The sequence below is a fragment of the Cyanistes caeruleus genome, chromosome 5, assembly GCF_971803275.1.
Source record: "Cyanistes caeruleus chromosome 5, bCyaCae1.hap1.1, whole genome shotgun sequence".
NCBI classification, from domain to species: domain Eukaryota; kingdom Metazoa; phylum Chordata; class Aves; order Passeriformes; family Paridae; genus Cyanistes; species Cyanistes caeruleus.
Window position 1 is genome coordinate 5,218,100 of NC_141705.1, and position 8,724 is coordinate 5,226,823.

The following is an 8,724-nucleotide window of genomic DNA, read 5'->3' on the forward strand; positions in this document are numbered from 1 at the left end:
TTGTGTAGTGGGTGTCATCTTGCATCCTCGAGGCTGTACAGTTATTTCCTAAGTTATTACAGTATTTGGCAACCCTGTGAAGTGCAAGGCAGAATAGCACCATGGACAGCGTGAATCATTTCTCTCAAATCACAGGGAACAAGGAAGTCTTTCCGCCGCTCTCTGTTGTCTTCCTCCCTAATTATGAGACACTCATTTCTTTATATTACACTTTTCTGCTTCCCAGTTAGATTTTTTTCCATCATCTGGAGCTTGAGTCTGTGTAGGACATTCCAGCTAAAGACTCAGTTGTCTCATTTCAACTGTTTGTTTTTAGAGCATTAAATTTGTGCTACATTGAAGTCAGCACCTTGCACTGAAAAATGAACCTAGTGAGTGTCAGAGCTTTCCTGAGGGTGTAGATGAGGTGGATAAAGTGGTGGAGATCCAGTTCAGTGTCTTAATATAAATCAGAAGCAGAGGTTAAAACCGAATACCCCAGTCCCAGGCCAGTACTGCACTAATCTTCATCCCCTCACAGCTGTGCTTGCAGGAAAAAAGAAATCATTTAACAGGTAAATTTCCATATGATTACAGTAATATTCTTCAAATGCCTTTTGTATCTTGGTCTGAAAAAAATCAAGTTTTCTACCTCTTTGGACCATCCCCATTCATGTAAAAGTGTTGACCTTGAAAACAGTTATTCAGATAGCCAGTTAATTATTGAAATAAATTGCTTTTATAAACAAATATGTGGGCTCAGGCTGCCAAAGGAAATGGGAGTGTCACTGACATGAGGATGATGATGCATTTCTGAGCAGATATCCCAAGGCAAGGACAGGTTAGAAATGAGGAGACAGAGCATGTGGAACTGAGATCCTCCCTGCCAGAAAAAGAAAGCGAGGTTGTACAGGGGGAAATTTACTCCAGTGGCCCCTCTTGAGGTGTGGTGACCCTGCCATACTCTCCACCTCATCTTATCTACCCAGCATGTAATCACAGAGCTGCTCAAAGCAGGTTATTATTAAATATATGTATATTATATTTAAAATATATACAAAAATATATAAATTATAATTTATAATAATATACTATAATATAGTATATATACTATATTATACTATACTATAATAATAATAATATACTATATAATAATAATAATAATATACTATAATAATATACTATAATATAATATACTATAATATACTATAATATAATATACTATACTATAATATAATATAATATAATATACTATAATATAATATAATATAATATAATATAATATAATATAATATAATATATATAATATAATATATATAATATAATATAATATAATATAATATAATATAATATAATATAATATAATATAATATAATATAATATAATATAATATAATATATGTTATATAATATAATATAATAATACATTTAAATATATATAAATATAATTATATTATTAAAGCAGGAGAAACACAGCAGCCAGGAGCTGCAAAAATGACAGCACCACATTCCCTGACCTCTGCAGTGCTTGTCTGAAGCTGTCTGTACCTGTGCTGTTAAACAGGAACCTGCCTCTGTCCTTGAAACCCAGTGGTGTCTCAGCATGGCTGAACTGTCTTCCCTCCTTGGAAAAGAGCGTTGCCTGGTATGTACAGAGTGCCAATAAATATCTGCAGCCTTGCTGTCCTGCAATTCATCTTTGGGAGAGCACTTGCAGGCCAAAGTCCTGCCAGGGAGCACACAGGTAATTAAGCATTAGGAGCCACCTTGGGGTGGTTTTGAAGGCAGCTCCCTGGCCCTCGTTCCTTCACCACTGTGAGTGAGTGACTTAAAATCTCCAGAGGACCAGCACAGGTCTGCAGCATAAATCACAAATGAGCTGGAGGGCTCCATCTGTCCCCTTGTCAACAACTGACAGACAGCAACCAGAAAGAAGTGGTGGTTTATAGAAATGACAGGGAGAAAGGAAAGCACAGAACTAAGGAGCCTGGGCTGGAGGTCCCTGGGAAGCTCTCAGCTCACCAACATTTCCACAGAGGATTGCTGCTGGACTGGTAAAAGGCCAGGCTTTCAACACCACCTTGACACAGCATTGCTGACACTTTAAGACAAGAGGGCCTTCTTTTACACCTCTCTTTGGATTTCCAGGTGGGCACAATAAGAAATCAGGTCTGCATTTGTCTGTGTTTGCAAGCAGGCAGGCAGAGTCAGCTCCAGCTCAGGAACCACGCGCTGGTGTGGTGCAGCTGCTGGGGGATGTGGCACATTGACTCTGCCCTGTGCCTGTCTTTGGGAAATCTTCCTCTTCAGAGCAGTCTAAATCAGGTGTAGAAAGCCCATAAGAGAGGGATTTTGCACTCATAAGTACCAGGTGCTTGCCAAAGTACTGTGGTACTGAGTACCCATGGTGAGGCCATGGTAATCTGTGGAAGGAATTAAGTGATGGGCTGATGGAGCAGGTAGGAGACTTCAACTTTATAAAGGGAAGCTGTTATGAAACAGTCTCCAACAACACAGACTGCTTCAAACCAAGATAAGAAACCTAGAAATTTCTGCTTTCCATGGCTACCAAATCACAAAAATTTAAAAATAAAACCACAATAAAAAAGGAGGGTGTGCAACGTGAGCTGAGCTACATACGTGATGGGGGTGAAGTAAAGATGACCCATCTGTAATGATTTCCATGACTTGGCATAAGCCTGGTGTCCCCTCTGCTCACTCTCCTGCCATTAAAGCTTTTCTAGTACAAGGCCCAGTATCATGAGATGTTGTTAATCTCCAGGAAAATGGAGTAAAAGTAGCCCTGGTGAAACTCTTGGTCAGTCTAGGACTGGGAGGGCAAGTGAGCTTTTTAGTGAGGGTTGAGCTAAATGGCTGGGCTATGTGAATATTTAAGAAAATGTGTTGGAGTCAGTTAAATCCAATCCATTAAATATAAGCAAAAGTGCTGCATAGGCTGAGCTGATCAAATGTCCAGGTATGGAAAGAGAGGGACTGCTGCTCAAGGAATATTTTAATAAGGAAGTATCTGGAGACAATGAATGGCTATTTGAGCACAGATTGGTCATACTACTACCTCCAAAGTAATTTCCATCCATAAGGCAGAACTTGGGAGAATTTAGGATTCCTGACTGTGTCTACATCTACCCTCTTTACCAAATGGCACACACTCTACAGGGACTTGAATTCCAGTGGATTTTTCAAAAGATTTCTCTAAATAAATAAAAATACTATTGTTCCCACATCAGTTCAACCAGAAGCCTACTAACTCCTATTGTCTTTTGTCTGAAGGATTTCTCTTCTGTGACTGGTGAAGAGTGGAATGGAAAACTTCAAGCCAAAAATGTGCTGAAGGCTGATCTCCATCTTCATATTTATACCTTAATATAAGAACCTTTCATTATTGGCTTCCCTTTCTGTTTAGATTTAATAGGAATGTTTCAATTAGGTTCCAGAAGTGAATGAAATATTTGAATCATCAAGAGTGTAAGGATGCAGTGTGGAAGGGTGGAAGGGAATATGTTTGTCCCTCCCTTTCCCTCAGTGCAGAGATGTGTTTGATGTGCCCCAGATGTGTTTGATGTGCCCCAGATGTGTTTGATGTTCTAATACCACATTCCAGCCCTTTACAGCTCTTCTGTGTTAAGTGTTCAGCCTCGTGGTGAAGGAGAGAGCACAATTTATGCTGAGTGCTCCAGCTCTCTGCTGTGCCTTACACTCTCAGAAATTTTCAGACAATTTCAGAAGAATTATGACAAAAAAGGCATGAAATTGGAAACAAAAAGGCACAGCTAAATTGTTTGTAAAGTCACTGCTATGGAGATATAGATCCAAATCTTCTGAAGGCATGAACTGATGGAACTCTTTGTCTTCAGTGGAGCAATAATCTCACTGGCTCACAGCAAATTATCCTCTGCTCATTTGAAAGGCGGTGCAGCAGCATAATCAAGGCAGCCAAGGCTGCCTAAAACCTGGAATTCTTCTTCAAAGGTGAAGTCAGAGAGCTTCTGAATGCAGCTGCATGTGGGGTACCCTGAACTCCCTGACAAAACTATTTGAGCCATCTACAGCACAGCATGGGGTGTAAAGAAAGCAGCTATGAATTCATTAAGTGTAGAAAGGAAAATTTTTAGATTTTTTTTTTTTAAATATTATTCACAGCTCCTTAGTGAGTTCCTAAGAGAAAAAGCACTTTGAGGTATTATATTTCTTCATCTTTATCTCCTCCTCCTTCTCCTTTTATGTACATAGCAGGGTTTGGCTCTGAGGTACAATGTCAAATGAATTTTAGTGCTTTGTAACCAAAGACAGGAGAAGGAAGCTTTTTCCTCAGCCTTCTGCTATACTTTAAACCATCTCCAACTGCCCCATTTCTTTCTAAGACTTACTAATCGGAAAAAAGAAGCATTTCTGTATTTGAAGTACACTTAAAATGGGATGTTTCAATAGCACAAAGGCACACCTCACCTGGAGTCTGACTTCAAAATGTCCAGAGCCTCCTGTGAGTGCATCAGGCTCAATGGCCATGTGGAGACATCCAGTGTGGTTTGCATTATAGATTTCACAGTTGTTTTACTCCAATTCCTTGAAACCACTTTTAATGAAGGTTTTTTTGGCAGTTCATTAAGCATTACTGCCACAGAATGATTGCTAGTTATTTGTTGGGTGCAGTAGAAATTTCCTTACCTAAAGATCAGGGGTGGGATCATCGCTGTCCCCTGCATTCAGCTCGAAGGAGGGATTGGTTTTAATGGTAACAGCTGGGGTTGTTGCATCCCATCTCCTTCTTATTTCCTTCAGGAGAGAAGCATCCAATGAAAAAAGTTCCTTTTTGAGGGGAAAACCCCCATCCTGAATTAATTTATTTGATATCACTGTAATTTTAAACAAGCTCAGAGATATGATCAGCTCTGACCTGGTGCTTCTTCCTCTGGTAATTTCCCCTGGTCCATGGGTCATGAGGCAGTGACATTTATATCCAGAGCTGGGACATCCAAGGCTCATCCCTAACACTTGTCCAGAGAAGGAAGCACCCAAGCCAAGATCCTACTCCTCTGTTATGTGACACTGATTTTTTTTCCTACATCTTCTAGACTTACCTTCTACACAGAAAACCACACCTCCTTGGGGTGAGGATTTTATGCAAGCAAGAGAAACCCACTTTCCTTGAGCCTGGAAACACAGAAGAGTTGAAGCCACATTAGTAAGGATTTAAAAGCAGTCTTTTCAGAGATTTACTTAAAATTCTGAGAGATTTGTACTCAATACTTTTTTATTTTTTGGTCACATTTAAACTGTGACAGCTATGTCAAAGCCAACATGAAGAACTCAGTGCAGATGGCCTTCACATCTGTGAGTGGAGTGGAAAAATATCCACCAAAGGCAGACATTTAATTAGGGCAAATGGTGGGATTATTATTTTGCTGCTCTGCAGACTCCCAGTACAATGACTTTGGCACTGACTGTGATCATTGTGAGGAGAGATATCTAAAGGAATTGTGGGGAATGTGTCTGAGCTCAAAATAACCCAAAATTAAAATTAAAGTAAGGAAAAACTGACAGCCTTCTCTGTGGAGTTTTTTATCACAAAATTTTAAAGTGTCAAAGAAATGAAGACAAAATAGGTGTATAATTTCAAAATGTACTTCACATTGTTCACATATTGTTCTCATTTAATAAGATGTGTATAATATTCAATTCCAGGCACAGAGGCAGTCTATCAGCATAACAGTAAAAGAGAAAAAAAAACCCAACCTCTGAAGGAAATCTTTATTAAAAATTATTTAAAATAGACAAATATGCTATAAGTAACAGACTAATATAGAAATCACCTGAAATAATGATTTAGTTTGCTACTCCTATTGAGTGGACCAAACCCATGTTGTGAGTAGAATATTGGTACTGGAATCATGCTGGCCAAAAACAGGCAGGTGTTATATAACAGTATAAAGAGGCAATTCCCATTTACAGCCTAGATGGGAAAGAAAAAAATTAAAAATTCACTGGCAAATCCAGGAGAAGAACTCAAATTTCACAAATTTCAGAGAAAAACTCACATTGCCCAGACACTATAAATCTTTGTTGTGTGTTTACCTTGCTAGAGCTTCTCATAAAAATTCAGCTCACAAAGACAGTTATTCCCTTCCTTTTAGCTGTCCCTTTATGTTTATCCCTTCATTAAGTGGTATGCACTTAATTCCATTATTTTCTGTGTTTTCTAAAAAAACCACTCTGATAATCTTTATATCCATTTAAGCTTTTGTGGGGAAGGAATGCACTTTGTCAATGCAGCAACCTCATGGGCAGCAGCCTTTGAAAGGTATTTATTAGCAACCTCTTTCTCTGGCTTCATCCTTCATTTGCTTCTTACTGCATGAAAAGCTGCATTATATCGAGCATTTCCTCAGTGTAAAGTCTCACATGCCAAGGATAATTATAACACACCCATTAATGCAATCTACTCCTCAGCATATCTTTTTCTTTTCTTCCCTCTTCTCTTTGATTTTCCTCTTTGCTGCTGTTTGACCTCCCACAAAGGCTTTACCCAGGGCAGCCTGGATGTCAAATGAAGATAATTTAAATACAGTGAAATCAAAACCCTGCTTTTAAGAGTTGATTGTGGGGGCAGAAGAGGGGGGGAAAGAAAGTTTACCTGCTTAAGTTAATTGAGTCACTGAGCTGTGCAAATGAGTGCAGTGATGTAAAATGCTGGCTGGACAGCAGACAGATAAAACTACTGCTCAATCACTCAGTGCCTCAGATTAGATCTTAAACCAGTTTGAAAACAGGACTTTGGCCATTTTCTCACTGAGTTTCCCACGGGCAAAATTTCCTATTAAAGCTTTAAAAATAAAATGAGGGAAAGGCAAGGAAGGTGTGTGTTTTTGGGTTAGATGACAAAGAGAAAGAAGTGGGGGAGAAGAAAGCTGTGAACACATAAATGGGGCAGGAGCAGCAAGCAGTGCTGCATTGCAGGCAATCTGGGAACCTCTTGCTTTCTGATTTCTGGCCTGGTGCAGACTGATTATATTCAGTCATTCAAACTCCTTCACTTCTGTATCAGGTGGATCCAGTGCAGACAACTTTAACCCACAGTCATTCACAACAATTATTTTCTGTAGATCACACATACAGAATTTTTCTTTTTATAGTGATGCATCCTGTTTCACTATTTTAAATGAAGGAAAACTAAATATTAAAATGAAAGGGCTAGGAAGAAAAGAAAATTTGAAATTTCTTTTGCAGTTTTAAGAGGTTTTATAGATGTAGGGTGATTTACTGCAGCCCTAAGTCTACTTCTGTCTTGTATTATAATGTCCTGGCAGATGTGCTTAGCAGAATATACACAGGAGTTTTAACAAGTGAGCATTGAAGATTTTACTACCAAAAAAATGAGACCATCAATTCAGAAGGATCAAGGACGAAAATTTAGAATGAAATGGAAAAGAGGAAGGAAAATATGAGCTTGTCTGTGTGGATTAGTTCTTTAATCTTGCACCATCTGCTTTGTTGGTTTCCTTATGTCTGTATTAGAGCCTGCAACTTGTAGCATGACAATGACTGGCAATCGTAGTGTTAAATACCTTTCTGATGTTGCAGTTACAATTTCTACTGACATGTAAATTAAACAGCACAAACTCAGGTCTATGAATGCCATAAGTCTTTAAAAATAATTTTAAGCTATTATAAAAAGGTGTATCTTATAGCAGCTCTTTCTGTAGCTGTCCTTTGCTTACTCAAATTGTGCTAATTCTTAAATCATTCTAACAGTCTCCATGCCTCTTTTGCATTGGACTTAAGTCAAGCTTTCACTTTCCTGAGGTGTGGCCTAACACTGAATTTAAAGAGGATGCAGAGTGGCTAATTCTCTGTAGGAGTTATATTTTTTTGAAAAGACAATATATAGTACATTGTACTCAACCAGAGATGGAAATGAGAATTGCAAAAGCATCAAGAGCTGATAGTCAGTGAGAGATGTGTAGCTAACTCCTTTAAATTTTTGTCTTCTTTGCTTTAATCCAATTTTATTTCACAATTTGCAACATAAAACTGATGTTCCCAGTAAGATTATTCAAGTGTTCTGTAGCCAGAGATACTCAGTGATGCCTTCATGAAAATTTTCATACCTGAAAATTGTCCAGGAGCATTCAGTTCCTCAGGGCCTAAGAAGTGCTACTCAGGGTAATTTGCTTTCAGTGGTGGATTTGGTGACAATTGCTTATTCATAAAGAAAATCAAGCTGGAAGTCACAGTGCTGTTCCAAAGCCATCTCCATACAAAGCAGATCAAAAAACATTCAGGTTGTCATGTGAATTTATCAAGGCTAAAGTAAAGAGAGATTTGTGTTATGTCTTTATAATTCCTCCCTTCTGTTCTCTGAAACTGAAACGAAAGGGGTGTGAAGGAGGAGCCTTTTCCCATTGTTCTTGCCAGGCTCCCTTTAGCAGGGTCCCACTGGGATCCAGGAGTGTGAAGATCTGTCAGGGAGGAGTTTCCATGCAGGGTGCCCAAGATGCTGACCAAGATCCCTGTGAGCACACACAGGTCCCTGGCAGAGTCCCTCCTGCTCTCCAGGAGTGGCAGGATGAGGCACAGGAGGAAGAGAGAGGAGCTAGAGCAGTGTGGGCAGAGCTGGGACAAAGCTGATGGCTGCTCCTTCACTACTCAGGGCCAATTAGGGCTCTTGGTGGTGCAGTGAAATCAGAGGACTCTTTAAAAACACCCCAAGCAGCCCTTGGAATCAGAT

The 8,724-nt window shown here is 39.2% G+C and overlaps 1 long non-coding RNA gene across 2 annotated transcripts; it reads left to right on the forward strand.

The window, feature by feature from the left end:
- Nucleotides 1-376: 376 nt before the first annotated feature.
- Nucleotides 377-3,556, forward strand: LOC147652880 (uncharacterized). Of its 2 annotated transcripts, XR_015287030.1 has the most exons (5): nucleotides 377-554; nucleotides 801-996; nucleotides 1,543-1,623; nucleotides 2,015-2,126; nucleotides 3,270-3,556. It is a non-coding gene; the product is annotated as an uncharacterized LOC147652880 (long non-coding RNA). The 2 variants fall into 2 exon arrangements; XR_015287031.1 differs by lacking the exon at nucleotides 2,015-2,126.
- Nucleotides 3,557-8,724: the final 5,168 nt, after the last annotated feature.